This window comes from Puma concolor, chromosome D1 (genome assembly GCF_028749965.1).
Source record: "Puma concolor isolate L17-30 chromosome D1, mPumCon1.1.hap2, whole genome shotgun sequence".
Classification (NCBI taxonomy): Eukaryota; Metazoa; Chordata; class Mammalia; order Carnivora; family Felidae; genus Puma; species Puma concolor.
The window spans coordinates 105,174,437-105,202,143 of NC_141676.1; the positions used below are offsets into that span (position 1 = coordinate 105,174,437).

The window sequence follows — 27,707 nt, forward strand, 5'->3', positions numbered from 1 at the left end:
CCTGGGAAAGAAGCAGCACCATGTACAGGTTTTTATGGCAGAGTCATCCCTGGAATATTAATTACCTATCTTCACACTATTATGTATTTACATATCCTAATGACGAGATTACACATTTCAATTAGCATGTAATTATGAGTTCTATTACTTAAAGAAAAAATACTTGGGGATAATCACACAATTACGAAGTACAATTAGAAAATGACATATAATTAAATTTAGAAAAGCTTTTGAAACACTCCTCCTACCCTCCCATCCCGCCGCCTGTACAAGAGATTTCTTGTATTTATTCTTTCTCTCTTTTTCTTCTTCTAGTACAAGCGCAGTCCAGTCTAGTGTGAACAAAGGGTCCAGGGACGCTGTAACTTGGGGATGTAAGCCCTCATGACCTCTTGGGGGTTTCGAGGCATCTCTTGACTTTGGAAGCTCTACCTGAGGTTTTGGAATCATGCGGGCATTTTTTTGGGGGGGGTCGTAGGGAGTAGTTGTCCAAACCTTCCTGGCTATTCCATCTGCTGGGAGTGCAGAAAGTCAGGGAGCAGGGTGGGACTGCTGGGAATGTTGCAGGCCGGCTGGGCTCCTGATGGTGGTAGGAAACCGATAGGGTATCTGAAGTGACATCTTCCACGGCTGCCACAGCTCACCATTTTCTTTTTTTTTTTTTTAATTTTTTTTAACGTTTATTTATTTTTGAGACAGAGAGGGACAGAGCATGAACGGGGGAGGGTCAGAGAGAGGGAGACACAGAATCTGAAACAGGCTCCAGGCTCTGAGCTGTCAGCACAGAGCCCGACGCAGGGCTCGAACTCACGGACTGCGAGATCATGACCTGAGCCGAAGCCGGCTGCTCGACCGACTGCACAGCTCACCATTTTCAAAGCACTTCATTTCCCCAGCTCATTCAACCCTCCACACCATCTGATGAGGAAAAAAAAAAGGTTAAGTGTTCTCATTTCCCTTGTTGGGATGCCTTTCTTTGAGCTCAGTGTGTCCACATTTCTGGTTTTTGTCTTCAGTCCTTGGATTTCCATTCTTAGTTTTCTTCATTTGCTTCTTTTTCTACTTGGCTCACAGATGACATGTTCTTTTCCTCCAGTGTTCTGTCCCATCTTCTGTTCCTTTCTGTCTCTTTGGCAATTGCAGTGGGGTGAGGGGAGCAGCTGGGGGAAGGTTGAATGGGAGCAGGGAACGTAGCCAGGGAATGCTAAGAAGCCTCTGTGGCACAGACTGGCTACTGTTTACACACGCGTTTCCCCTCCCTCTGGGGCGTGTGGTTGGAACATCTTCCCCAGACTTCCCTGAAGTTATGTTGTGTGTGTGTGTGGCATGTAACCGTGGATGGGGGTAAGGTACCTCACTTCCAGGCGTGGCCCATAGAACTTCCCTCTTGATCCTTTACTTCTCTTCCACCGTTTTCTGGCTGAATGCTGATGTCCAGGATTACCTTCGAAGCCCCTTTGAAGGAGGCAGGGACCCCGCCATCTCTAGAGCAGAGCACTCCTATCATTGTTGCCACTAATTAGAGTTTGGACAAGAAAAACTTTTACTTGGATGCCTAGGTAGCTCAGTCAGTTAAGCATCTGAGCATCAGATGCTCAGGTCATGATCTCACCATTTGTGAGTTTGAGCCTCATGTCAGGCTCTGTGCTGACAGCTCAGAGCCTGGAGCCTGCTTCGGATTCTGTGTCTCCCTCTCTCTCTGCCCCTCCTCTGTTCATGCTCTGTCTGTCTCTCAAAAATAAATAAACATTAAAAAAATTTTTAAAAAGGAAGAGAAACTTTTACTATATGGAACCATTGAGATCTCTGGGTTTATCTGTTGAAAGCGAAATGGCTTGAAAATGAAAACAACCTTACTAATATGAAATACAGCTTGGGCCCGGATATTTGCACGGGCAGTGTCTTTATTCTCTCCTCAGGTAGGTCTGAATGGGAAGCCAGCTTGTATTCAGTGTTGGTGAAGTTGGTTAGTCTAGCAGATGTCTCAGGCCCCTCCCTGAAACCCATTTCCCTTACCTGTGGCAGCTATCTCAGTTTTGTTCAGGTCCCCTGCCCTTGTCCGCCCCCACCCTCAGCTCCAAGGTTTGGCCTGTTGGGCTTAAGAATAACTACATTTTCTTGGCATTAGGGATCCAGGCCGCTGTGAATCAGTCATGGCCTCAGGATTCTTTCAGGGAAGGTTGTGACCCACTTGGTCCAGTGAGACGGGGGGCCAGGTTTACTGGTGTCTGTTTGGAAAGATCCTTCTTCACTCTTTTTTTTTTTTTTTTTAATTAGAAAACCATATAGAGAATACTTTATTACCTTGGTGTAAAAAGTAGTTTTTAGACAAAATACAAAAAAATCACAAAGGAAAATATTGGCAATTTAAAATTGGTAATTAAAGTTGTGAACTTTTTTTTTGCTTCATCACTGCAAACGCATATAAACTCCTTTTTTAAATTTCTAGTAGGTCCTAGTTTTCTTTTTTTTTAATTTTTTTTATTTTTAAAAATTTACATCCAAATTAGTAAGCATGTAGTGCAACAATGATTTCAGGAGTAGATTCTTTAGTGCCCCTCACTCATTTATCCCATCCCCCCCTACAACCCCTCTAGTAACCTTCTGTTTGTTCTCCATATTTTTTTAAAAAAATTTTTTAACGTTTATTTATTTTTGAGACAGAGAGAGATACAGCATGAACGGGGGAGGGGCAGAGAGAGAGGGAGACACAGAATCGGAAGCAAGCTCCAGGCTCTGAGCCATCAGCCCAGAGCCCGACGCGGGGCTCGAACTCGCGGACCACGAGATCGTGACCTGAGCTGAAGTCGGACGCTTAACCGATTGAGCCACCCAGGCGCCCCTGTTTGTTCTCCATATTTATGAGTCTCTTCTGTTTTGCCCTCCTCCCTGTTTTTATATTATTTTTATTTCCCTTCCCTTAGGTTCATCTGTTTTGTCTCTTAAAGTCCTCACATGAGTGAAGCCATATGATATTTGTCTTTCTCTGACTAATTTCACTTAGCATAATACCCTGTAGTTCCATCCATGTAGTTGCAAATGGCAAGATTTCATTCTTTTTGATTGCCGAGTAATACTCCATTGTATCTATATATCACATCTTCTTTATCCATTCATCCATCGATGGACATTTGGGCTCTTTCCATGCTTTGGCTATTGTGGATAGTGCTGCTATAAACATGGGGGTGCATGTGTCCCTTCAAAACAGCACACCTGTATCCCTTGGATAAATGCCTCGTAGTGCAGTTGCTGGGTCATAGGGTAGTACTATTTTTAGTTTTTTGAGGAACCTCCATCCTGTTTTCCAGAGTGGCTGCACCAGCTTGCATTCCCAGATGCTTCTTCACTCTTTAAGAGCCACAGAGGGCCGCCTGGGTGGCTCAATCGGCTGAGCATCTGACTTCAGCTCGAGATATGATCTTGCGGTCTGTGAGTGTGAGCCCCGCGTCAGGCTCTGTGCCGACAGTTCGGTGCCTAGAGCCTGCTTCGGATTCTTTGTCTCTCTTTCTCTCTCTTCCCCTCCCCTGCTTGTGCTCTGTCTCTCTCTGTCTCAAAAATAAATAAGCGTTAAACAAATTTTGTTTTAAGAAAGAGCCACAGAAATTGTATCCCTGATGACTCTGGAGTTCTGAAAACAGGGAGCCAAGATCTAGACCCCATGCAAGCAGTGATCCTGGGAAGCCTGGTCCGTCCCTTAGACTTGAGTCCCCTGGTTCCCAGACAGCTCTGTCCTACTGGGACTCATTCATTACCTCCTCTTGCCATGCTTCCAGGCTCACTGGGGATACCAGCTTGGGATGCTTTTTTTTTTTTTTTTAACTTATTTTTGAGAGAGAGAGAGGGCAGGGGAGGGGCAGAGAGAGGTGGGGACAGAGGATCTGAAGCAGGCTCTGTGCAGACCGCAGAGAGCCTGACTCAGTACTCAAACTCATGAACTGTGAAATCATGACCTGAGCCGAAGTCAGATACTTAACTGACTGAGTCACCCAGGCGCCCCCAGCTTAGGATGCTTTTAACCGAAACTATCAGGAAACACAATTCAAATAAGCCAAAAGCAGTAAAAGAGATTGGTTGGATCATGTAACTGAAAAAGGCCAGGCGTGGAGCATGGTTCAAACATGGCTCATGCTCGCTTTCTTTGAGATGCTCTTGGCACTCTGACCTTTCTTCAGGCTGGTACCCTGCACTGAGCCCAGGCCTCACAGCTATAAACGAGGTCCAAGCAAAGGAGGTTACACCAGGCTGTTCTGATTGGTGTTTTAGGCCTTTTCAATTCATGGGGCCCTTGGCTACAGACATCTTGGTTGACTCCCACCGTTAGCTCCTCACATCCGCTGTTTATTACTGTTTCATTCTTAGAAGAGTGTCTGTATTTCCTCATCTCCAAGTTCTTAGGCAGAACGAGCATGTGGCCGTGGCTCCCAGGCATGGCCAGTGCAGGTTACCTCCTCTCCCATGGCTGAGCCGTTGCCTGTCCACTGACAACCCCAAGCCTATGGCTCCAGGGTGGACTTCCCTGCAGACTCTTCACAGACTCTTCTGGTTCTGGGCACCCACTGCACAGCTCTGTACACACTGGGCAAGCATCTAGATGGGAAACCCTCCTGTGCTTTCAGGCCGGTGTCCTCTAACTCAGTGAGTGGTGCCTCGATTTACTCAGTCACTCAAGTTTGAGACATCACCACCATCGCTGCCTCCTCCTTCTTCTTCCCTGGTGCATCCAAGGGATCCAACCTGATGTTGGGATCCAACCTTAGTTGAGACCCTTCTTCTCTTTTTCCTGGAGTGCGAAGGGAGTTTTCCTGACTAGTCCCCTCTGCTTCTGGTCTCACGCCTTTCAAGTCCATCCTGCCTACGATCCCTAGAGCAGCCTTTCTGTAATACAAACATTCACTTATTGGCTTCAAAGAGGAGCCTTCACTGGCTCTCCGTTATTGCTCGACAACAAGATCCAAATTTCTTAGCCTGGTGTTCGAAGCTCTTCATGTCTGGCTCTGATCCCCGGCTCTACCAACATCTTCTACCATGATTTTCCCCACACTCTACTTTCCAGTCGTACCGAATTGTTTGTTCTTCTCCCTCTTCCTTGAAACCCTACCTTGTGGGTCACCTACTCAGGGCACCATCCCTCACCCTTCCGCCCACAGCCAGCAGCTCCGTCTCGCACTCCCCGCCACCGCATGCTCATCATGCCTTCCATGGCACTCATCAGTGCATTTGCCATCGTGTGTATATATGTCTGTCTCCTTCACTGGACGATGAAGGCCTTTCATTCATGCCCTCAGCCTTTATGGAGTGTTCGGCACGTGTCAGACCCTGTGCTGGGAGTTGGGGACAGAGAGATAAACGATAGTAGCTAACGTACCTATACGACTTGCTGCAGACCAGGCTCTCCTCAAAGCACTTGGCGCACATTAACTGAAAGAGCAGTAATCTGTTGGGAGCCATGGAGAGAATGTGAGCTGTGTTGGCCATGCATGGGGGCAGCAGTGAGGTGCCCGTCCCCTCCCCAGGAACATGGAAATAAGAGAAATGCAGCCATTTTTGTAAGAGTTAATCCACAAACACAGTTATTATTGCAGCTTTGGTTGGTGGAGAGGCAGGGCTTGGATCCCGATTTTTCAGGCCCAGAGCTCACGTCCTTTCTGCCACGCCTGTTTCGCTTCACCTCCTCGCAGCGTCCTCATCTGTCAAGTGGTGAATATACCTTCCTTTTCTACTTCATCTGATTTGTGAGAAAGATCCAATATGATGGTGGTAGAATTTTGCAAACTCTAAAGCTCTATTACAAATGTGAGTTCTCACTGCATCTATACGTGTGTCTCAGGGACTGTACTGAGCATCCATTGCACCTAAAATAAGGCACCTCTTAAAGCTGTTGTCTTCTAGCATCTCTGGGTTGCACAAGAAAACACTGTTGCCCTGATGGGGTCACGGATCTCTGGTCGCTTCTGGATCCTCCTTGGCGCCTGACACAGGTTGTTTCTAAGTAAGTGACCCATTTGCCTTCGTTGGAAGAGTTTGAATCCACTCTTTACTCTTCCCTCATTACCGTATGCGCCTCCAAACTCTTCTGTCTCTTCTTCGGGCTACACAATCCCAAACCCCCCACTTCCAGGTTCTCGCCATGAGAGTGGGAAACCCTGCCAGAACTGAGAGCTGGTGCAGGTTGCCCAGAAGGTCCTGTCCTGGAGTGGCGTTCTCACAATGTCCACTTATAGTCAGCCTCAGGGTAGAAACCCCTCTGGGCTCAGAGGCAGGACTCTGCCTTCCCCGGTTAGCAGAGCAAGCAGCAGGCAGGCCCCTCGGGAAAGGCATCCACTGCGCTGACAGCCGCTCAGCGTTCAGGCCACTTGCTCCCCAGGGATGTCCTAGAGTACCCCCAGCAGCCTCACTCGGGAAATGTGCTGACTGTGGGCAGGAGAGAGGGGCTGGTCTCTTGGGGTTGTGGTGATGGCTCAGAAGCATCTGAGTGTGAGTGTGGAGGGGGTCTCTGGGCATCTTTTATAAACACAGACTCAGCCTGATGTGATGGGACGCAGTTGGCTAAAAGGCAATGGAGAGCTTACCGAAGACCCCGTCTGTGTGCAGGGAAGGCTGGGGCCCCTGTCCTGTCCCGGGCATTGGAGGGACCTGGGGCATTCCCTTCAGATGTGGGTTCAAGAGAGCCTTGGACCTTGCAGGCTTATGCTGGTTCTGTAAGGGGATTATTAAGGGACTCCTCCCATCTTCTGTCTCCTATCTTCTGCCTTTTTTTTTTTTTTAACTTTTATTTGTTTTTACCAATTGCTGTGACACCAGTGCTGAGCATGTCAGAGATAACAAAGAGCCCAAGGTCAAGGCGCTGCTTCTAAGAGAAACGATTCTAAATTGCAGATCTAATTATGTCATTTGCTCCCCATCTGCATGCTGTCCCTCTCCCCTACTCACTTAAGACTATCCAGAAATGCTTAGGACAATGTCCAGAGTCCTTAAAGTGCCTATAATCCACCACCCAGGCTCGCCTCCCACCAACGAGCCTCCCCCTTCCTTTCTGCTCCAGCTACACTGATCTTTCTGAGGCATAGAATTTGGCTGCTCTCTCTGTCCGCAGCAACTTGTCTCCCCTTCCTGCTTGTACAGTCCTCAGGTTAGACATGACTTCCTCTAGGACTCCCTCCTGCCTTGGGCTTTAGACTTTCCTCCTCTGTGCCCCTCAACACCTCAATTTGCATGCCTCCGAGAAAACAGATCAGATGTTTTATAATCACAAATACTATTTTCTCTTCCCATGATAAGAGTTCTTTTTTTTTTTTTTTAAGATTAAAAAAAAATATTTATTTATTGGGCGAGCACAAGTGGGGGAGGGGCAGAGAGAGGGGGACAGATGATCTGAAGCGGGCTCTGCATTAACTTGCTGACAGCAGCAAGCCCGACGCGGGGCCCGAACTCACAAACCGCGAGATCATGATGGGAGCTGAAGTTGCTGCTTAACCGACTGTACCACCTGGGCGCCCCGCGTGAAAACAGTTCTAGTAGGACAAGGACTGCTGTGACCCCTAACACTTGTTAGGTCCTTAGTGAATGAATGAATGAACGAACGAATGAATGAGTGGCAACCTGTCCAGTCTGGAGCTATCTGGGTTTTTGAGAGACACAAACAGTGATGTCCACTGACATCTGTCCTTCCCCCTGGGGTGGTTCCTACATTTCACGTCCCTTGCTTCTGCCAGTGGCCTCAGACCTCTCCTCATGCACAGAACCACCGTGCGGCTGCAGGGGGCCCCCGGCCTCATCAGGGGTTCCTCGAAGCTCTGAAACGGAGTGTTTTTGTCTGGCCTCTCAGTATCTGTGAGAGCAGGGCACCCCTGGGGAAGGCATTGCCTCTAGGCTTCAGAATAATGGCTTGTAGAGACTCCTCAGGGCAGGCTTATCACAGAACAACTCACTGGATTCCCCCCCCCCCCCTTATTTGATATTTTTCTGCTTCCTACAGTTGGTGAAACCTTTTGAATCCTAGCTGCCAGCTCCTGCGGTAGAGTGGCCCGGGGCCTCCCCAGGGTTGCCCTGCTGGCCGGGTTTTGAGCAGGGAGGATGACTCTGGGCTGCCTCTGCAGCTCACAGACCTGGATGAGAAGGGGTGGGTCACCCACTCCCCTGAGCACGGCTGGAAGATAAAACTCTGTTGATGCTCTGGTGAAGGCTAAGGTGATAAAATTTCAAAGCCAGCCCAAGAGGGAGGTAGGGAAGGTAGTCATAGGATGACAGCTATTTAAAGCAATTGATCCCTGGAATCCACAGTGCTGGCCTTGTCCCTGGACTTTTTCTTGAGGGTATCACACTGGCTCTGTTTTGGCCCCAGGCCCCTGCAGGCAGTGGGATTACCGTGTGCTTGGTTTTGAACTAAACCGTCTAGTGTTTGAGCTTGATGTCTGCTGGAAAAAATACCGCACGCAGGTTTCTCTCTCTCTCTCTCTCTCTCTCTTTTGTTTTTTTCAAATCCATTATGGGTTTTATTGTGGCATGATGTGATTTGAATGCACATGAACCAGTGCCTTTGAATGAAAAATATAAGCTATCGTAGTGAAGGCTGTTGATTTGCGCTCTGTCTCTGTCCTTTCGGTTTGGTGTGCACACTGTACGTATATATATATATTTTTAATCAAGCATGATTAAGTATTTATTTTTGGTTGGGAACCATCTGCCACCTCTAACAGGGAAGGCATAGAAACCCACAGAAAGTTCTTTCTCATCATACTCACTTTCTGGCTCGTAATGGGATGTGATGGGTAAATAACAACATTTGCAGGCTTTTGTGGGGCTTTTCTAAGAATACTGAAGTACTCTGTGTGCCTTCGTGAAACGATCAGAAGGTTACTTACTGGTGAGGAAGTAGGAGCTGGATTAAGGAGTTGAGAATTCTGCTCTGATTCCTTCAGAGGGGAGGGGAGAACTCAGGGGTGGACGTAAGCCTAGCCTTTCGAGGGTCCTTTCAGGGCAGGAGAACAGGACGAGCGGGCTTGGGGTGAGAGGAGAAGCTGAGATGTCCCTGAGCAGGACAGTGAGGCTGAATGGGGGTCTTGCAAGAGAGACGGTGGTTTCTGGGCTGAACAACTTCAACTCTGCGGTTCGAATGTAGAGACCTTCAAGATCAAACTGTCTGCCTTTGCCCCCTTCATACCGAGGAGAAAACGGGACTGGAGAGTGGAAGTGAGAAGCAGGAAGTCATGCAGCTATGTAGTGAAGGGCAACAGGAAGCTGACCGAATCTCTGCCTGGTTGTGAGAGGGGTGGATGAGGGGTGGTTTCAAGGAAGCCTCAAAGAGTAGCATGGGTTTGGGGGAGAACGGCCAGGCAGGCGGAGGGGAGTAAAGCTTTCAGGATGAGGAAGTGTGTTGCTTCCTGTCAATATCCGAGCTTCTTAAGTTCTGAGGTTCTCTAGAAACGATAAAGACGCCTTTCTGCTGGTGGTAACGTGGAAAGTTAAGGAACTTTGCAGGGAAGAATAAAATGACTTCTCAAGATGGACTCAAAGGGATACATTTAGAGCTAGGTTTGTACAGATGACAGAAGGGGCGTCTCTTATTTTCATAATGTATGTCAGGAGGCTTAGGCGGTCGAATGGTGCCCCCCTCCCACCAAATACATCCATGTTCTAATTCCTGGAACCTGTGAGTTTGACCTTAGTTGGAAAAATGGCCTTTGCGGGTATAATTAAGTTGCCCCTGCTTTTCCACTGGTCTTTTTCTCTCCAAGAAGTGCTCAGAGAGCTCCGAGTGTGGGAAGGTAAGTACCTGTTGATGGCTCCTCCAGGCCCCAGATCCCTTTTCAAAATGAATGTAAAAAGACTCTAATAAATTTAACTTTAAGGTTTCATTTTAACATGCCAAAATTTTGATTCTGACAGGGAGTGACTCACTGAATTCTTCAAAGTGTTTGAGCCGTTTTCCATATTCAGTGGGTCCAGATGCTGGATGGCTGTTTCAGTAAAACGAGCTGACATCCTAAGAGCAAAGGCCCATGGGTCCCTACCTTCCTTGTCGAAGCCCCCTTACAACGACCGCTGGGAAATGCAGTGATTTTGCAAAATGGAGCTTATTCAACATGCTGAGAAAGGGGATTATCATTCAACATGCTGAGAAAGGGGATTATCATGTTGGCAGCATCTCAGTAGTAGCTGAAAAGGGGGAAGTTCCTGAGCTCTTGTGATAGGGTGGTTTTAGGGGAGAAGTTAGTAAGTGAGGTCTGGACAAAGGTTGGTCAGAATTTGCAAACGGGTGAATGGTCGGTGGTCTTGTCTCTAGAACCTGAGTTCATATGGAATTACTGTTAAATCATTTTCATCATGGAGCCCATGGGTGTGTAGGAGCTGGCGGTTACATTATTTTGATCTTAGGTTGTATAGCAAAGCGTGGTTTCATACAATTGATCTCTTTTGCAAATTCTAGTACAGTTTTGCTATTCATGGATTCAGTTTTATTTTTGCCCTCTGAAGACAGGAGAATATGATTTCTTAAGAGCTGCTACTTCTTTGATTCAGTCCAGGAGGAGATCCCTGATGGAGGCTAGAAGGGATACATGTTCCCAATGGAAGCTTCCCCATTTTCTGCCTCCTCAGGCTCTACCTGAGATCGTCTGAATCTTCTTGCTGAATTAGGGACCTCCAAGGACCTGGCTCCCACCACTCACCAGCCACTGCCATCACTCCCCTCTTCCAGGGCCACCACCCACCCTCTCTCACCATCACCCATCACCCCCCCACCCCCACTCCCCTCCCACCTACATCACCATCTCACCATCACAACCAGAGCCACTTTTTAAGCAAACACTGGATTCCAGGACCTGGGCTGCATGGGGTTGGTAACCATCATTCTGTTCAATCGCCACTGCGGCTTTTATTATGGATTCGTGGTTCTTGAGCAGAAAGATATTGATGGATCCCAGCCTAGAAGTACTGAGACAGAAGCTCTTGGATGAGAGCTCAGGAATCTGTATTTTAAAAATATTCCATAGATGATTTTGGTGCATACACAGCATTCAAGAACCACAGTTGTAAACAATACTTTCCCTGGGCTGATGGACAGGGGATGAAGAGACGATTTCCCCTGTGATCCCAGGAATTGCTATATCTGAGATGAGTTTGGGAAGTAGTCTTACAGGTCAAGGAAAAAGAATGGCTTCTGTTTAGCCACCTATTGTTTATCTCATTTTATGGAGGAGGAAACTCAAGTCCAGAAAGGTTAAGTAAATTGCCTAAGCTCACACAGCTCTCAAGGGCTGAGCTAGGATTCAGAGGCCGATCTGCCTGATGCCAGGTGCTGGGCTCTTTCCTGAACACTTTCCAGTTGTCTTCAGGAAGCTTCTCTCAGCCTGGCCTAGGCACTCGTCTAACAGACAAGCCCCTCACGTTCCCGCTTCTCCACCAGTGGAAACGTAGCTTCCCAACCCAAAACGACATCTCTGCTGCCCTACCCTTTATGAACAAAGCATCTCACCATCGACACCTTCCTTCTCTTCTGCGGCCCCTTGCAATACTCTGTCCTTCTGCCTGGAACCCAGGTTTGAGACTTTAATATTTTGTCTCCTTGTTTACCTCTCTCCAGCTATCACTTCCTGTCTATCTTTCTTCCAACATATTCCTTGCCTGTCTTTCTTTAATTCCACTGCTATTGTACTTGTCCTCATGCTGTCTGAAACCTTGTACATCTCTGAAAGTGGCCTTAGTGACACCTCTAGTTTCTTTTCCATGCCATCTACTGTAAGATCATAGAAAATATACATGTTGATCTCTGCCTCTGGTTCCTGATATAGAGCCCCCCAAGCCATGTAAATTCCTATGTGATAAGAGAAATAGGAACATCTTTTGCTGTAATGAGGTGGCTCTGGGAGGCTGCTGGATGACTCCTGATCCTAAAATGCATCCAGCCCAAATTGCTCATCCCAGGCCCTCGTGAAGGGGGCTCGACTGAGTCTGCACGTTTATTAAAAAATCACAAATGATAACAAACCTGTTTTTGTTTTAAAATTACTGTACAAACAGGGGCACCTGGGCGGCTCAGTTGGTTAAGCATCTGACTTCGGCTCGGGTCATGATCTAGTGGTTCGTGAGTTTGAGCCCTGCATCAGCCCCTGTGCTGGCAGCTTGGAGCCTGGAGCCTGCTTCAGATTCTGTAACTCCCTCTCTCTCTGACCCTCCCCCACTCGTGCTCTCTCTCTCCCCCTCTCAAAACTAAATAAACATTAAAATTTTTTTTTAATTATTGTACAAACAGCTAAACAATTTTGACATCCACTTAATTTTACTCTTACTGAAACATTAACAGATTGCCTTCAACATAATGCCAGTGTTGATAAAAATCAAGTGAATTTGGACACAAACACTTGCTCTAATTTCATATAACATGAAAATTTCTAATATTTATTTAGTTTCCTTTCTTAGAAATAGATTTCTTTCTACATAATTATGATTTTTGTAATGTTCAATACCCAACTCTCAAAAGTATCCTTTTATATGCGCTTTCTGCAATTTCAAAAATGGTTGCTTTTTACTTTATATTCCACTTGAGATAAGATTTCTAACTTAGCACAATCATCTCCAGTTAAGTATATAAAATAGGCCCATTAATTCTAGCAACAAATGTATAATCAGCTTTTAGGAAAAAAAGAATCTTTGGCTGTTTCAGGAAGCATATTACTACCCTCCCCCCAACCCTCGCAAATAATAACTTGTGTTACATTGACAATTCTGTAAATTTAGATGTGATTTTCATCTCCACTATAATTCAGAACTTTAATTTGCCAGTAGTGAAACTAGTTTATACACACAGTACGACTTTAAATATAATTTTCTGGCAAAAGGCCATTCTGTGTGTTAGAGTAACCCTGACTAATATATAAGCAATTACTTTTACTTACTCTTGTCTCAGATGTTCGGAAAAATCTCGCCTTTTTGGCTTCTTGGGCTGGATCCCAGATGGCGTGATAGGTTACTAGCACTCTCTAGCCACCCTAAGTAACGCTAGCCATTATATCAACCCTCAAATATCAGTGGCCCATCAACATAAAATTTTATGTTGATGGGGTTGGGTTATGCTGTCGGATGTCTCCTTCTAAGTGGTGACTCAGGGGCCCGGCCAGTCTCCTTCTCTTTTGTGGTTCTGCCAGGCTCTCTGATGGAATTTGGTGTGGGATTTGCTGGGGGCCTGGAAGTGGCAACATCACTTTCTCCCGCACCCTATTGACCAAAACTCCATCACTTGGCCAGTCTATGACAAGGGGTCTGGGAAATGGTGAGGCACACACAGATTTGGGTGAGGTCCACCAGCTTCTAAAATGGGGCTGCCACACACTATCAACAGTAGCTAAAGTATGGAAAGAACCCAAGTGTCCATCAACTGATGATAAAGAAGACGTGGTACATACATACAGTGGAATATTACTCAGCAATTAAAAAGAAAGAAACCTTTCCATTCTCTTATCGGAGAAAGACAAATATCACACGATTTCACTCATATGTGGAACTTAAGATACAAAACGGATGAACATAGGGGAAGGGAAGCAAAAATAAGATGAAAACAGGGAGACAAACCGTAAGAGACTGTTAAATACAGAGGTTGCTGGAGGGGTTATGGGTTGGGGGATGGGCTAAATGGGTGATGGGCATTAAGGAGGACGCTTGTTGGGATGAGCACTGGGTGTTATATTTAAGTGATGAATCACTAAATTCTATTCCTGAAATCATTATCACACTATATGTTAACTAACTTGGATTTAAATTTTTAAAAATGTGAAAAAAATAAAAATGGGGCTGCTACATTCACCCTCATAGAATCTGGATGCCTTGGGAACTAGGGTGGGAAGGTTTCACTTTCTGAGTCTTCATTAGAATATAGAACTCCCTGGAGATTCAAATAGGAGTCAGGAACCCTGAATTGCCTCTCTGGTCTGCAGCCCATGGTCCCAGATGAGGTCTACCTATAGGTTTTTGCAAACTTAAAAACATTTTAATTACCTAACACAAAACTCATGAACAGGAAGAATGGGAAGAACCGTAGGGCAAACATTTATGTTAAGAGACTTGGATCAATTAATAAATTTACATTTAGTTGTTTACAGTTGACTGAATCAGTTATGTCATTTTGAACTCTTCAGGTTTAAACGCACTGAAGCTGTTCTCCAACTTCAGTGTGCGTAAGACTCACCTGTGTACCTTGTCCAAGTGGATCCCAATTTAGTTGGGTTGAGATCCTGTGTTTTTAGTAAGCTTCTAGGTCGTGCCCATGGTGCTGGTCTGAGGGGAACCCTGAGCAGTGAGGCACCGAAGTAGCACATAAAACAGGGCATTATCTCAACTCACTTTTGTGTCATGTTCAATATTAGTCCGTATGTGTGTGCTAACAGATACAACATAACCTAACATATAAAAATAAGTGCTCTGGAGTTAGTAAGACATAGGTGCGAATCCTGCCACTGTCATCTGTTGGCTTTGTGAACTTGAGTGAATGATTGAAGGCTCCAAGTCTTTGATTCCTCCTCTATGAAGAGCCGTGAACAATACCTGCATCCAGTGATGCGAGGTTTAAAGGGAAGTCTTGGGTGAGTCTCTGGCACAGAGTTGGTAGTGAATGAGAGGAGGTTATTACTCTCCCCTCCCTTTTGGTATCAGCGAAGCAATCATGTGGCTGGCTTGCAGAAGAATTTCTGGTCCTGGCCCCAGATTAAAAAATAAAAACCCATTACATTGCTGAGCCCGGTGTGGCCTGGTCCTTTCAGACTTAGGCAACTGACTCGACTTCTCCCAACACCAGAACCCAGGATTCTGTCTTGAGTTCTGGGACTGATTTCAGTTGAAGCATCCAGAACCTTTGTGCTTTGTCTCTTTCAGTCTGGGAGTCACATTTATCTTTCATGCACTGTATTTGACTGACCTCTGTGTCTCTGGGCACAGTTACTGGAGTCCCCAGTCTCTGGGACCACATGAAATAAGCTTACTGCTTTGTTTCCAAGATTCCATATCTAACCCTGTGGGTTTATAATCTACTTGTCCAACTTTTTAAAAAGTCATTTTAAAATTTTTATTTATTTCATTTTTTATTGAAATATTTTTTTAGTATTTATTTTTGAGACAGAGACAGAGTGTGAGCAGGGGAGGGGCAGAGAGAGAGGGAGACACAGAATCTGAAGCAGGCTCCAGGCTCTGAGCTGTCAGCACAGAGCCTGACGTGGGGCTCCAGCCCACAACCACAAGACCATGACCTGAGCTGAAGTCGGACACTTAACCGATTGAGCTGTCCAGGTGCCCCTATTTATTTTTTTTTAGTTTACTTATTTATTTTTAGAGAGAGCATGAGCAGGGGAAGGGTAGAGAGAGGGGGAGAGAGAGAATCCCAAGTAGGCTCCACTCTGTCAGCATAGAAGCCAATGCAGAGCTTGTTCTCATGAAGTGTGAGATCGTGACCTGAGCTGAAATCAAGAGTCGGACACTTAACTAACTGAGCCACCCAGGGGCCCCTGTGATTTTCCACTTTTAATAATGAATACTATTACATATAACACATTCCATTTACATTTACTATGGGAAATTTCAAACACGTACAAAAGTGCAAGAGTGTAACAAGTAGCCACGTCCTCATCATCCTGCTTTACCAACAATTTACTTACAGCCTGTCTCGTTTCATACCATCCCCACTCTTATCTCTCCATCCCTACATTGTTTCCAGGCAAATCCTAGAGATCCTACCATGTTATTCATAAATATTCTGTTTGCATCTTTAAATGATGAGCGACCTATACAAATAACTGTAATACCATTACCTAAATTATGAATAATTCCTTAATATGACCAGGTATCCAGTTAGTGTTCAAATCAATCCTATTGTATCCTAATTTATTTATTTATTTTTATGGTTCTTTCAAATCAAGATCCAAATAAGGTCCATACCTCACAACTAGTTGATGTTTTTAAATCTCTCTTCACTGCTAGCTTTCTTCTTCCTGTTTTTCCCTTCTTTGCAATTTATCTGTTGTACTCACAGGGTGATTTGTTTGTGGAATTAGTTTCCTATTTTCACGATTTTGCTCATTGTGTGCTCATGGTATCATTTACCTTATCTCTTCCACCTGTATCTACTGAATTTAGTAGCTAAATATAAAGTTTCAGATTATATATATATATGTGTATACACACACACACACACACACATATTTTAAAGTAGGTTCCACACCCACTGTGGGGCTTGAACTCATGACCCTGAGATCAAGAGTCCCATGATCTACTGACTGAGCCAGCCATGTGCCCCCAGTGTCGATATTTTAAGAAAAAATCCATCCTAGGCAATGTTGTATACTTTTATCGAGAGGCATATAACATTTGTTAGCTGTTGTCTTGTATTGTTAGTGCTTATTGTATTGGTGGGTATTGCTTCGATCTGTCCTACAAAATAGAAGCATAATTCAAGCCATATAAGTAATTTAAAATTTTCTAGTAGTTATATTTAGAAAAAGTAAAAAGAAACAGGTAATATTAATCTTAATAATATATTATATTTAGTCTAATATGTTTCAAATATTATCATTTCAACATGAAATCAATAGAAACATTACTAATGGATTATTTTACATTCTTTTTTTATATGAAGTCTTTGAAATTCAGTGTGGATCTTACACTTAAAGCACATCTCAATTCGAACTTGCCACATTTCAAGTGCTCGGTAGCCACATGTGGCTACTGGCTACCATACTGGACAGAACTACTATGAGCTGGATCCGTTCTCCACTGGAGGATGCATATTCATGATATTCTAATTCTAGCATGCTGCCTTCATTTTTTAGCTGCCAGACACCTGAAAAAGAAAGTTACTCTCATCAATTATTTGCTTTTCTTGAGATAGTTCACAAAAAAAGGGGCAAGATAGATCTTGATTTTTTTGTTGTTGTTATTTGCCAGTTTTCAGGTAATGGTTCCCTAGAATTCTCCAAAGATAACCGTCCAATGAAGTTTTTAAAAAAAATGTAACATTACAAACTCATGGATTTAAACATATTTGATGTGTTTAAATAATTGTATTTAGGGGCGCCTGGGTGGCACAGTCGGTTAAGCGTTCGACTTCAGCCAGGTCACGATCTCGCGCTCCGTGAGTTCGAGCCCCGCGTCGGGCTCTGGGCTGATGGCTCAGAGCCTGGAGCCTGTTTCTGATTCTGTGTTTCCCTCTCTCTCTGCCCCTCCCCCGTTCATGCTCTGTCTCTCTCTGTCCCAAAAATAAATAAACGTTGAAAAAAAAATTTAAATAATTGTATTTATTCTTACTGATGTTCAAAGTGTTCCATCTTTCACCCATAGGAGCCTCTTCAAGTTGGCTCCTGCATGTCCTAGACATGGCCCTGGTTGTCTTTGATAGGTCTCTGGTAAGATAAGATCTTCTAAGCTCCTATTGCAAATTTCCTGTCTAAGACCTAGAATCAGCCATTTCTCCTTAGAGCCCTGGTTCATTTTAGGGGGAAATGACTATAAAGGTCATAGTCTAGTGCTAGGATTTGCTCATTGCTCTAGGTTTAGCCATTGCTTTTGGTCTTTTCAATGGTCAAAGTTAGAAAATACATATTAAAAAATATCATTAGTTAATACTGATACTTCCAGTGCAAATTCAGGACTGCAGGGGTTTTAATCTTTTTAAGACTTCGTGGTTTTTTTTAGAGCAGTTTTAGGTTCACAGCAAAATTGAGGGCAAGGTGTAGAGATTTCCCATATACCACTTACCCCACACATGCATAGCCTCCCCCATTATCAATATCCCTGACCAGAGAGACACTTTGTTATAGTTGATTAACCTACAGTGATATATCAAAATTGGTGTTGTACCTTCTGTGGATTTGGACAAATGTATAATGACATATATCCATTATTATAGTATCATGTGGAGCATTTTCACTGCCCTGAAAAGTCTTCTGTACTCTGTCCCCGTCCCAACTTCTGGGTACCAGTGATTTTTTTTTAAACATATCCATAGTTTTGTCTTTTCCAGAACGTCATATAGTTGGAATCACACAGTATGTAACCTTGAGAATGGAGACTCCATCTGATTTTTGAACTTCTTTTCTAGACTTCCTTCCTTTCCCTACACTGTTGCCAGTTTCTGGACTAAGAAACAAGAGCCAGCTTTCTGGTATAGAGCTAATGTCTCTGTTTATTCCTGCTACTCTAATTTTACTGTGAGGATCCTGGCTTTGGAAGCATCTTGCTTTGGCCCCTGGCCATTATCTGCTGAGGTCACCTGAGAGGCCAGTGCTGTCATCACGGCCACCAGTCTATAAGGGTCTATCCTGGGGCTCGTCCAAGCCCCAGCTCCAGGAGGCAAACTGCAGATGGTTCTTCTATTTTTAGATCCTGGGATGTTGCCCATGAATGAGCCAGTGACCTGGAAGAGCCAATTCTCCCTCCAGTCTATGTTTCTGACTCCCTCATTTCCCTTATTGTTTTACTAGAATTTCCTTCTGTCTGTGGGACTGGGATGAAATGACCCAGAGTTAACTGAGCTGCACCTTAGTGCGGGGACACACACCTTAAAATCCCAGGCACCTGCCAAGACTGTTCCTACCAAGACTGGTTTTAAGTATAACAGATCACACTTCTTGTTACATCAGGGATCCACGATTTTTGATCATGTTTTCCTTTGAGCACACACTCCAGTTTTTGCTTATGTTTTTATTCATAAGTTCTCTACCTGTACATTTGTACTAATGTATATGTTATAAAGCCTATGGGAAATTTATAGGCTGAGAAAGTTGTGAAGAATGAGAAGGTCTCATATTCTTTTCTCATACTTCATAGATCTTCTGGCATATCCCATGGTGGAAATCACTGCTGCATGGGGAAAGTCACCACATAGTGGAATGAGGAAATGTTCTAGGGAGACTTTGTTTTGAGCTGTAATGCCAGCTATTGTTGGCATTATGAGGAATAATGGAAACGTTTTTGCTGGCCAAAGTATTTTCTCTTCCCCAATAGATAGCAATATCTTAAAACCCTCTATTAGAGAAGTGATAACCTTTGGGTTAAGCATTGCCTTCTCTCTGAGGGCTCTTAAAACACAAATCCTCATGAGAGAAGTTGGCAGAAGGAGCATTTTACATCTCCAGGTCTTTGGGTTGGTGCCTAAATCCTTGCTTTCCTCAGAGTCCTGGATGCCAGACATTGTGCCTGGCACATAGGAAGAGCTCAAGAAGTATTTGTTGTGTGAGTGAATGAGTGAGGAAAGGGCACAGCAAGGAAAGACCAAAAAGGGCAAGAAGGAAAAAGGGTACTGGGAGATAGAGCACAGTTGAGTTTCCTCCTCTTCCTAATTTTGCTCCGGCTGGAGCCGTCATTCAGCACAGAGTGGTTCCTCTCAGTACAGGGCTTCTCTTTCCCCAAGATTCTGTTTATCAGGGTGGCAGGGGAGCCTGGGTCCCTTCAGGTTTGAGAATGGACCCTCCACCATACAGACATCTGGAAAGAGGTCCCTCCTGCCTTTCCAATGAGCTTAGCAAAGTCTCTGTTCCATTTCTTACCACTTCAGTCTGTTCTGAGAGCATCTGTCTGTCTACAGACTCAGGGGGTATCTGTGGAACCAAAGAGGGATCTGCCCACTTTGGTATCTCGAGGACATTTCTTTTGGGTAAAAGAAGGAGGCTTCTTTCTCCAGAGAAGAGATGCATGGTGAAATGACTTCTACTCATCTAGTTAGCCTTTTGTTTGTTTCTTTTTTAACTCCTTCCCCCCAAACCAGAAGAGGCTTTTGACAGATTGGATTAAGATGATAGAGGGGAGCCTGGGTGGCTCAGTCGGTTAAGCGTCCGACTTCAACTCAGGTCATGAGCTCACGGTCCGTGAGTTTGAGCCCCGGGTTGGACTCTGTGCTGACAGCTCTGAAGCAGGAGCCTGCTCCAGATTCTGTGTCTCCGTCTCTTTCTGCCCCTCCCTGCTCATGCTCATGCTCTGTCTCTCTCTCTCAAAAATAAACATTATAAAAAATTTAAAAAATGACAGACTGAGCCAGAGTATCTTTTCCCTTTGTTCTCTAGAGTTTCAGTGCACACCTAGTTTCAAAGGTGCATGTGATGTGTAAGTACAGGTATACATCAGTGCGTCTCCAGAAACAGCACAATTTTTGAACTTCGATAAATTTATAGATCTACTTGGCAAAAATGGACATATTTGCCATATCGAACTTCCACATTCAGGAAAATGGTATGGTCTTCTTTAACATCTTCCAGCCATGTTGTACACTTATCATCATGTAGACCAGCTGAATTTTTATTTGTCTAATCCTAGGGATTTTATATTTTCTTTTACTGTTGTGTATTGGTTATTTTTTCTGCTGTATTTTTTATGGTAGTAAAATATACATAATGTAAAATTTACCATTTTAACAATTTTTAAGTGTACAATTCGGTGGCATGAAGTCCATTTGTAAGGCTGTGTAATCATCACCACTGTCCATTTCCAGAAACTTTTCATCATCCCAAACAGGCACTGTGTACCCGTTAAACAGTAATTCCCCAACCCCTCCTCCCCCTCACCCCTGATAACCTCTAGTCTACTTTCTCTCTCTCTCTGTTTGCCTATTTCAGGAACCTCCTATGAGTGGAATCATACAGTATTTGTCATTTTGTGACTGACTTATTTCATTTAAGCATAATGCCTTCAGGATTCATCCATGCTGCAGCATGTTTCAGGATTTCCTTCCATTTTATGGCTGAGCAATATTCCATTGTATGTATGTATCATATTTATTTAGTAATTTGTGATATATGTTTGGGTTGTTTCTACCTTTTTTTTTTTTAAAAAAAAAAGCTTATTTATTTATTTTGAGATAGAAAGAGAACATAAGCAGAGGAGGGGCAGAGGGAGAGGGAGAGAGGGAGAATCGCAAGCAGGCTCTACACTGTCAGTAAAGATCCCAATGCAGGGCTCGAACCCGCGAACTGTGAGATCATGACTTGAGCCAAAATCAAGAGTCAGACACTCGACCGACTGAACTACCCAGGAACATGTGATTGTTTCTACCTCTTGACTGTTGTGAATAATTCTGCAGTAAACATGGGTGTACAAGTATCTGTTCGCTCAGTTCTCTTGGGTAAATACCTAGAAGTGGAATGGTTGGATCAGATGGTAATACTATATTTTACTTTTTTGAAGAAGTGCCAAAACGTTTTCCACAGTGGCTGCACCATTTTACATTTCCAACAGCAATGCATCAGGGCTCCAGTCCTCCACATTCCTGCCAACACACCTTGTTTTCTGGTGTTTCTATGATAGACATCCTAGTAGGTGACAAGTGACATCTCTTTGTGGTTTCGTTTGCTCTTCCCTAATGACCAGTGGTTTGGAGTACTGTATTTTTAAGTTGATTTTTGCTAGTTGACATCCTTATTTTTCCAAATAAATTGTAGAAGTATTTGTCAAGTTCCTCCAAAAATTCAGCTTACGTTCTAATTGGATTGCATTGATTTTATAGATTAATTTGGGGAAAAAAGAGCTCTCCATTTAGTTGTCTTCTTTATATTTTTTAAACAAGCTTTAAACACTAATAGTATTTTAAATTTATGCCTTTAGAAGAATGTGCATTCTTTATTAGCTTATTTCCTGATTATGTTATCGATTTTGTCACTGTTGTGAATCATGTCTTTTTTTGTTTCTATTTCTAGATAGTTATTATAAATCTGCAGAAATGCTTCTGATCTTTGGAGACTGTTTTTGTATCCAGCCTCCTTGCTGAATTTTACAGTTTGGCATTCCTCATAGATGAGCATATAATTTGCAAATGATAGCAGCTTCATCACTTCCCATTGGGTTCTTACAACTTCTTTTTTTTTAATTAAAAAAATTTTTCATGTTTATTTATTTTTGAGAGAGGGAGAGAGGCAGAGAGGGAGGGAGACACAGAATCCGAAGCAGGCTCCAGTCTTTGAGCTGTCAGCACAGAGCCTGATGCAGCTCTCGAACTCACAAACTGTGAGATCATGACCTGAGCCAAAGTCAGACACTTAACCGACCGAGTCACTCAGGCATCCCTGAATTCTTACAACTTCTTGTTGTTGTGCTGTTGTTATTAGTATGACAAGTCTTGGCCAGGATACCCAGAAGTGGTGATAATGAACACCATGTCTAATCTAATCTTCTCTATTCAGTATGATATGTGCTGTATATGTGAGGCATAAGTCCTTTATTAAGTTAAGGGAATTCCCTTTTATTTATTCTGAGGGTTTCTATCATAAGTATATGTGGAATTCTGATCAAATTAAAAAAAAAATATTTTGAAATCATTTAGTGTTTTTCCTTTAGTCTAGGATATGGATCATATCCAGTGATTTCTGGTGTCAAATGATCTTTACATTACTGGGATAAACCTAATTTAATTATGACCTATTACTTTTTTATATTTTGTTGACTTTGGTTGGCTTATATTTTATTTAAGATCTGGGGGATCTGTAAGTGAAAAAGAGCCATTCTCTTATTTCTTCCTTTTTTATTAGGGTTTGGAATTAATCTAATACTAGTCTAATAGAACGAGCTGGGTAGCTTTTTCTTTTTCTCTACTTTCTGAAGCAAATTGTTCCAGATGTTTTTTGAGCTCTCATCTGTAAAACCAACTGCCTGAGGCCATGTTTCCCCCTTGTGATAGGGGTATGTGTCCCTTTTTTGTTGTTATTAATCATTTCAGTTTCTTTTCTTTTCTTTTTTTTTTAATTTTTTTTTCAACGTTTTTTATTTATTTTTGGGACAGAGAGAGACAGCATGAACAGGGGAGGGGCAGAGAGAGAGGGAGACACAGAATCGGAAACAGGCTCCAGGCTCTAAGCCATCAGCCCAGAGCCTGACGCGGGGCTCGAACTCACGGACCGCGAGATCGTGACCTGGCTGAAGCCAGTCGCTTAACTGACTGCGCCACCCAGGCGCCCCTCTTTTTTTTTTTTTTTTTTTTTTTTTAATGTTTATTCAGTTTTGAGAGACAGAGAGCAAGCAGGGGTGGGGCAGAGAGAGAGAGGGAGACACACAATCCGAAGCAGGCCCCAGGCTCTGAGCTGTCAGCACAGAGCCTGACACGGGGCTCGAACTCATAAGCTGTGAGATCATGACCTGAGCCGAAGACACCTAACTGACTGAACCACCCAGGCACCCCAGTCATTTCAATTTCTTTATTGGTTGCCAATTTGTTCAAATTTCCTAATTTTTCTTGGGTCAGTTTTATATTTTATACTTTTTCTATAAATTTTAAATATTTTAATGTTTTAAATATATTTTATCTTTGCTTTTATTTTACTAGTGAATAGCTATCCATAATGCTCTTTTATATGATTATTTTGATCTCTTTGGTGTCTATAAGTATTTTCCCTTTTTTGATTCTGAATTTTGTATATCTGCATCTTTTTTCACGTTTATCAGTTCTTGATGGAGGTTAGTACATCTTAGCAATCTTTCCAAAAGTCCAGATTCTGGCTTGGTTTTTACTTACTTTGTAGTTGCTGCTGCTTTGGTCCAGTTGTTTATTGAATTCTGCCCTTACTTTTTCTCTTTCTTCTTCTTCTTTTTTTTATATTTGTTCTATTGTTCATTCCCTAAATTCTTGAGTTAAAACCTTAGCTCCTTAGAGCGCTGGGTGTCATATGTAAGTGATTAATAACTAAATTTTACTCCTGAAACCAATACTACACCATATGTTAATTAATCTTGGAAGGAAAAAAGCCTACAACCTTAGCTCATTTTTAATTGTTATCTTTTTCTGATAAATACGTTCAGAGCCATAAATTTTATTCTTCAGGCTGTTTTAGCTGTCTCTTAAATTCTGTCATGTACTTTTCCCATTATCATTCATTTCCAAGTATTTTATAATTTCCTCTATATTTTCTTATTAACCCAAGGGTTATTGAGTATCATGCCATTTACTCTCCAGATGTAAAGGCCTTAAAGGTATTAAAGTGATAGCTTATCACTTTAATCCATTGTGCTCAGATAATAATGTGTATAATGTTGATTTTTGGTACCTGTGTTGAGTCTCTCTTTCTGATCTACTAAATGGTAAATTGTTTAAATGTTCAGTGTGTGCTCAAAAAAAAATGTGTTTTTCCCACTTGTTAGTCAGTTTTTTTAAGTTATTCTCCCTTCCCATATAATTATTATTTCAAGTGTGTGAATCATGTCATTTGAATATCCTCTGTCATCCCTTATTATTTGTCTGCTCATTTTCTTAGTTTCTTAGATGGTTGTACAAAAGTTTCTAATACAGGGGTGCCCGGGTGACTCAGTAGGTTGGGCACCTGACTTTGACTCAGGTCATGATCTCACAGTTTGTGAGTTCGAGCTGTGCACTGGGCTGGACACTGTCACTATGGAGCCTGCTTGGGATCCTCTGTAGCTCTCTCTGCCCCTCCCCCACCGACGATCTCTGTCTTTCTCAAAAATAAATAAACATTTTTAAAAGTTTCTGAAATAATTTCTATATGTTTCTCTCTGTAGTTACGCTATTGCGTCTTCTATCTTGAAGCTGTTCTTTAAAGGCATGTATGTTCAAAATTGTTACAGCTTTCTGATTTTGTTTTCCTTAAAAAACATCCCTCTTTATGATTTATTTTTGCTTTGAATTCAGTTTTATTTGACACTCAATTCACTCTCCTGCTTTATTTGGCTCAAAATTACTGCATATCCCCTTTCCATCCTTTTATTTGTAGCTTTCCTGTCACCTTGTATTTTATGAATATTCCTTTGAGAAAACATTGCCGATTATTATTTTTCAAAAGAGAAAAACCTTCCAGTCTGTGAATCTCTGTCTTCTGATTGGCGAGTTTCATCCATTACAAATTGTATTCGTTTCCTAGGGTTGCCATTTACAAAGTACCACAAACTGGGTTCTTAAAACAACAGAAACCCGGGTGCGAGGGTGGCTCAGTCAGTTAAGCCTCGACTCTTGGTTTTGGCTCAGGTCATGATCTCCTGGTTTCCTGAGGTCAAGTCCCGCACCGGGCTCTGCTCTGAGACTGTGGAGACTGCTTGGGATTCTCTGTCTCCCTCTCTCTCTCTGTCCCTTCCCAACTCACACTCTCACTGTCTCTCTCAAAATAAATAAATAAACTTAAAAAAAAAAAAACCACTTTATAAAAAGAAATGTACTGTTTTGTGGTTCTGGTGGCCAGAGGCCTGGAATCAAGGTGTCAGGAGAGCCATGATCCCTCTGAAAACTGCAGGAGAATCCTTTTCCATCTCTTCCTAGGCATTTCTTGGCTTGCTGCTGGATAATTCCAATCTCTGCCTTTGTTGTCACATGGCCTTCTCCCTGCGTCTCTGTCTTCTTGTGGCCATCTTTTTCTTAGGACACCAGTTATATTGAGTTAGGGTCCCACCCTGCTCCAGTATGACCTCATCTTAATTTGGCTGATTACATCTGAGACAACCCTATTTCCAAATAAGGTTACATTCTGAGGTACTGGGGTTTAAAAGTCCAATGTGTCTTTTTTGTGGGGACACAATTCAATCCAGAACACAAATTATGTAGTTGATTTTATATTAGTGTTTATTTCACTCCTCTTATTTCTAATTTATACTTACTGTATTTTTACTTTTCTTTGCTTTTTTTCCCTTTCATGTCTTTCCTCAGATACAGTTTTCTTCTGCCTGTTCGAAAACCTTGACTTCTGTTTTTACTCATTTTGATGGTTATATTAAGCTTATTAAAAATCATATATGTGTTTATTTTTTCTCATAGGTTCCCTATCAGTGTTTATATGTTTCTCTATAACAAAATAAGTATATGCTCACTTTGCACTTGGCTCCCTTTGCAAAGAACTATTTTTCATCCACTGCTCATTTGTTGTGTTAGTGTTGCCCAGAGTTTATTTCCGGGTGGTTATGAATACTTTTGATATTCTCTCTTTCTCTCTCAGTCTCACTCTTTTTCTCTCTCCATCTCTTTATTTTTAGCTCTAGCTCTCCTTCTCCCTCTACTTTTTAATACAGAATTAACTTTTTTAAGTTATTTATTGATTCTCATTTCATTTTTATCTCATAGTAGTGTTATGGATTCATTTCTTTTCCAATTAGAACACATTCGCTAAGAGAGAATTTTTTTTGAAAGAGACTTTCATGTATTAGCTTCTTTGGGCCTTTTATGCCCGAGATTATTTTTATGGCATATTTAAATCTTTGTTTTTGTTCAAGGTAGATCCTTGGTTTGAAGTTCATTAACACTTTGAAAAGAATACATGTCTGTCTTTTGGCCTGTGTTTTAACTATTGAACAGAAATTGGATGTCTATCAGATTCTCATTCCTTCATGAAGGACCATCTCCTTTTCTTTGGCAGCCTTTAGAGTTTTGCCTTTGTCTCCATGTTTTTAAATGTTCTTGTAATGTGTCTAGGCATGAGTTTTCTCATGTCTTTCTGATTAGACACCCCATGAGCCCATGTAGCTTTTCATCTTTTTTTTAATCTTGGAAAATGCTTAGCTATTTTTTTCTTTGACACATTCCTTTTTAAAATTTCTTTCTTTCTTTTCTTCAAGACTTCCTAGTATACAAGTGATAACACCTACATTTTATTAGCTTATTTTTCTATTTATTAGCTTCTAATTCTATATATTTCTTTTTTTAAATTATTTTTAATGTTTATTCTTGACAGAGAGAGAACCAGAGCATGAGTAGGGGAGAGGCAGAGAGAGAGAGGGAGACACAGAATCCAAAGCAGGCTCCAGGCTCCAAGCTGTCAGCACAGAGCCCAACGCAGGGCTTGAACCCATGGACCACGAGATCATGACCTGAGCCGAAGTTGGCTTAACCGAATCAGCCACCCAGGCGCCCCTCTGTTATATCTTTTTTATTCCCGGTGTCATTCTGGAGAAGACATCAACCTGATCACCTTGCTCACTTGTCTATGTTCCAGTGGAATCCATTTTTATTATTTACATCATCTATTGAATGCTTTGTTTCAATGATTAAATTTTTTGTATCTGGTGTTTCTATTTGATTCTTTTTAAAAACTGCTTTGTTTTGCTTCGTCTTACCATTGCCTTCTCTTATTTATTATACCTATTTTGCATTATTGATCAGTTTGTGCCATTGGTTCTAATTTATCCTGTGTTGATTGTGCAGTTTGTTGTCTTTCTTTTTACAGTGATGCTTCTCAGGTGGCTGGTGGATTTTGCCCGTGAGTTCATTTTCCCCTGGGATGTCAGAATCTTGGCTTGAACTGTGACAGGGGAGGAGACCTAGACCCACACCTCACTGTGAGCTGCTCCATTCTGAGTGAAGAAGGGAGCCGGACAACGAGAGGCGCACACAGCCTGGGCTTGCTCTCCCCACATTTGCCTCTAGACATAGCAATCCTGCCTGAGTTTCTAGCTGGCCTGTCCTATGGTTTTGGGACTTGAGACTACAACATCACCTCTTAGCTGAATTTCCACCCTGCCAGCTTTTGGCTGCTCCACAGAGTTTGGACTCACCCGCCCCCATAATTGCTTGAGCCAATTTACAAAAAATAAATCAATCTCTCTCTCTCTCTCTCTTTCTCCATTTCATTGTATAAAATATAATGTTATACATGTATATATTTGGTTCTGTTTCCCTGGAGAACCCTGACTGATACTGTGATCTTATTTGGAAATAGAGTTTTGCAGATGTAACCAAGTTAAGACAAAGTCATTAATGTGCGCCCTAATCCAATATGCTTGGTGTCCTTATAAAAAGAGGAAACTGCCACAGCCTG

General features: G+C 42.7%; 1 long non-coding RNA gene across 1 annotated transcript in view; it reads left to right on the plus strand.

Annotated features, from left to right (window-relative positions):
* The window catches only part of LOC147576965 (uncharacterized), a 49,640-nt gene extending 22,140 nt beyond the window's left edge, over window positions 1-27,500 (plus strand). The window contains exon 2 of the long non-coding RNA XR_015241346.1: window positions 27,117-27,500. This is a non-coding gene — a long non-coding RNA (uncharacterized LOC147576965). The remainder of the gene's footprint in view (window positions 1-27,116) is intronic.
* The last annotated feature ends 207 nt before the right edge of the window (window positions 27,501-27,707 follow it).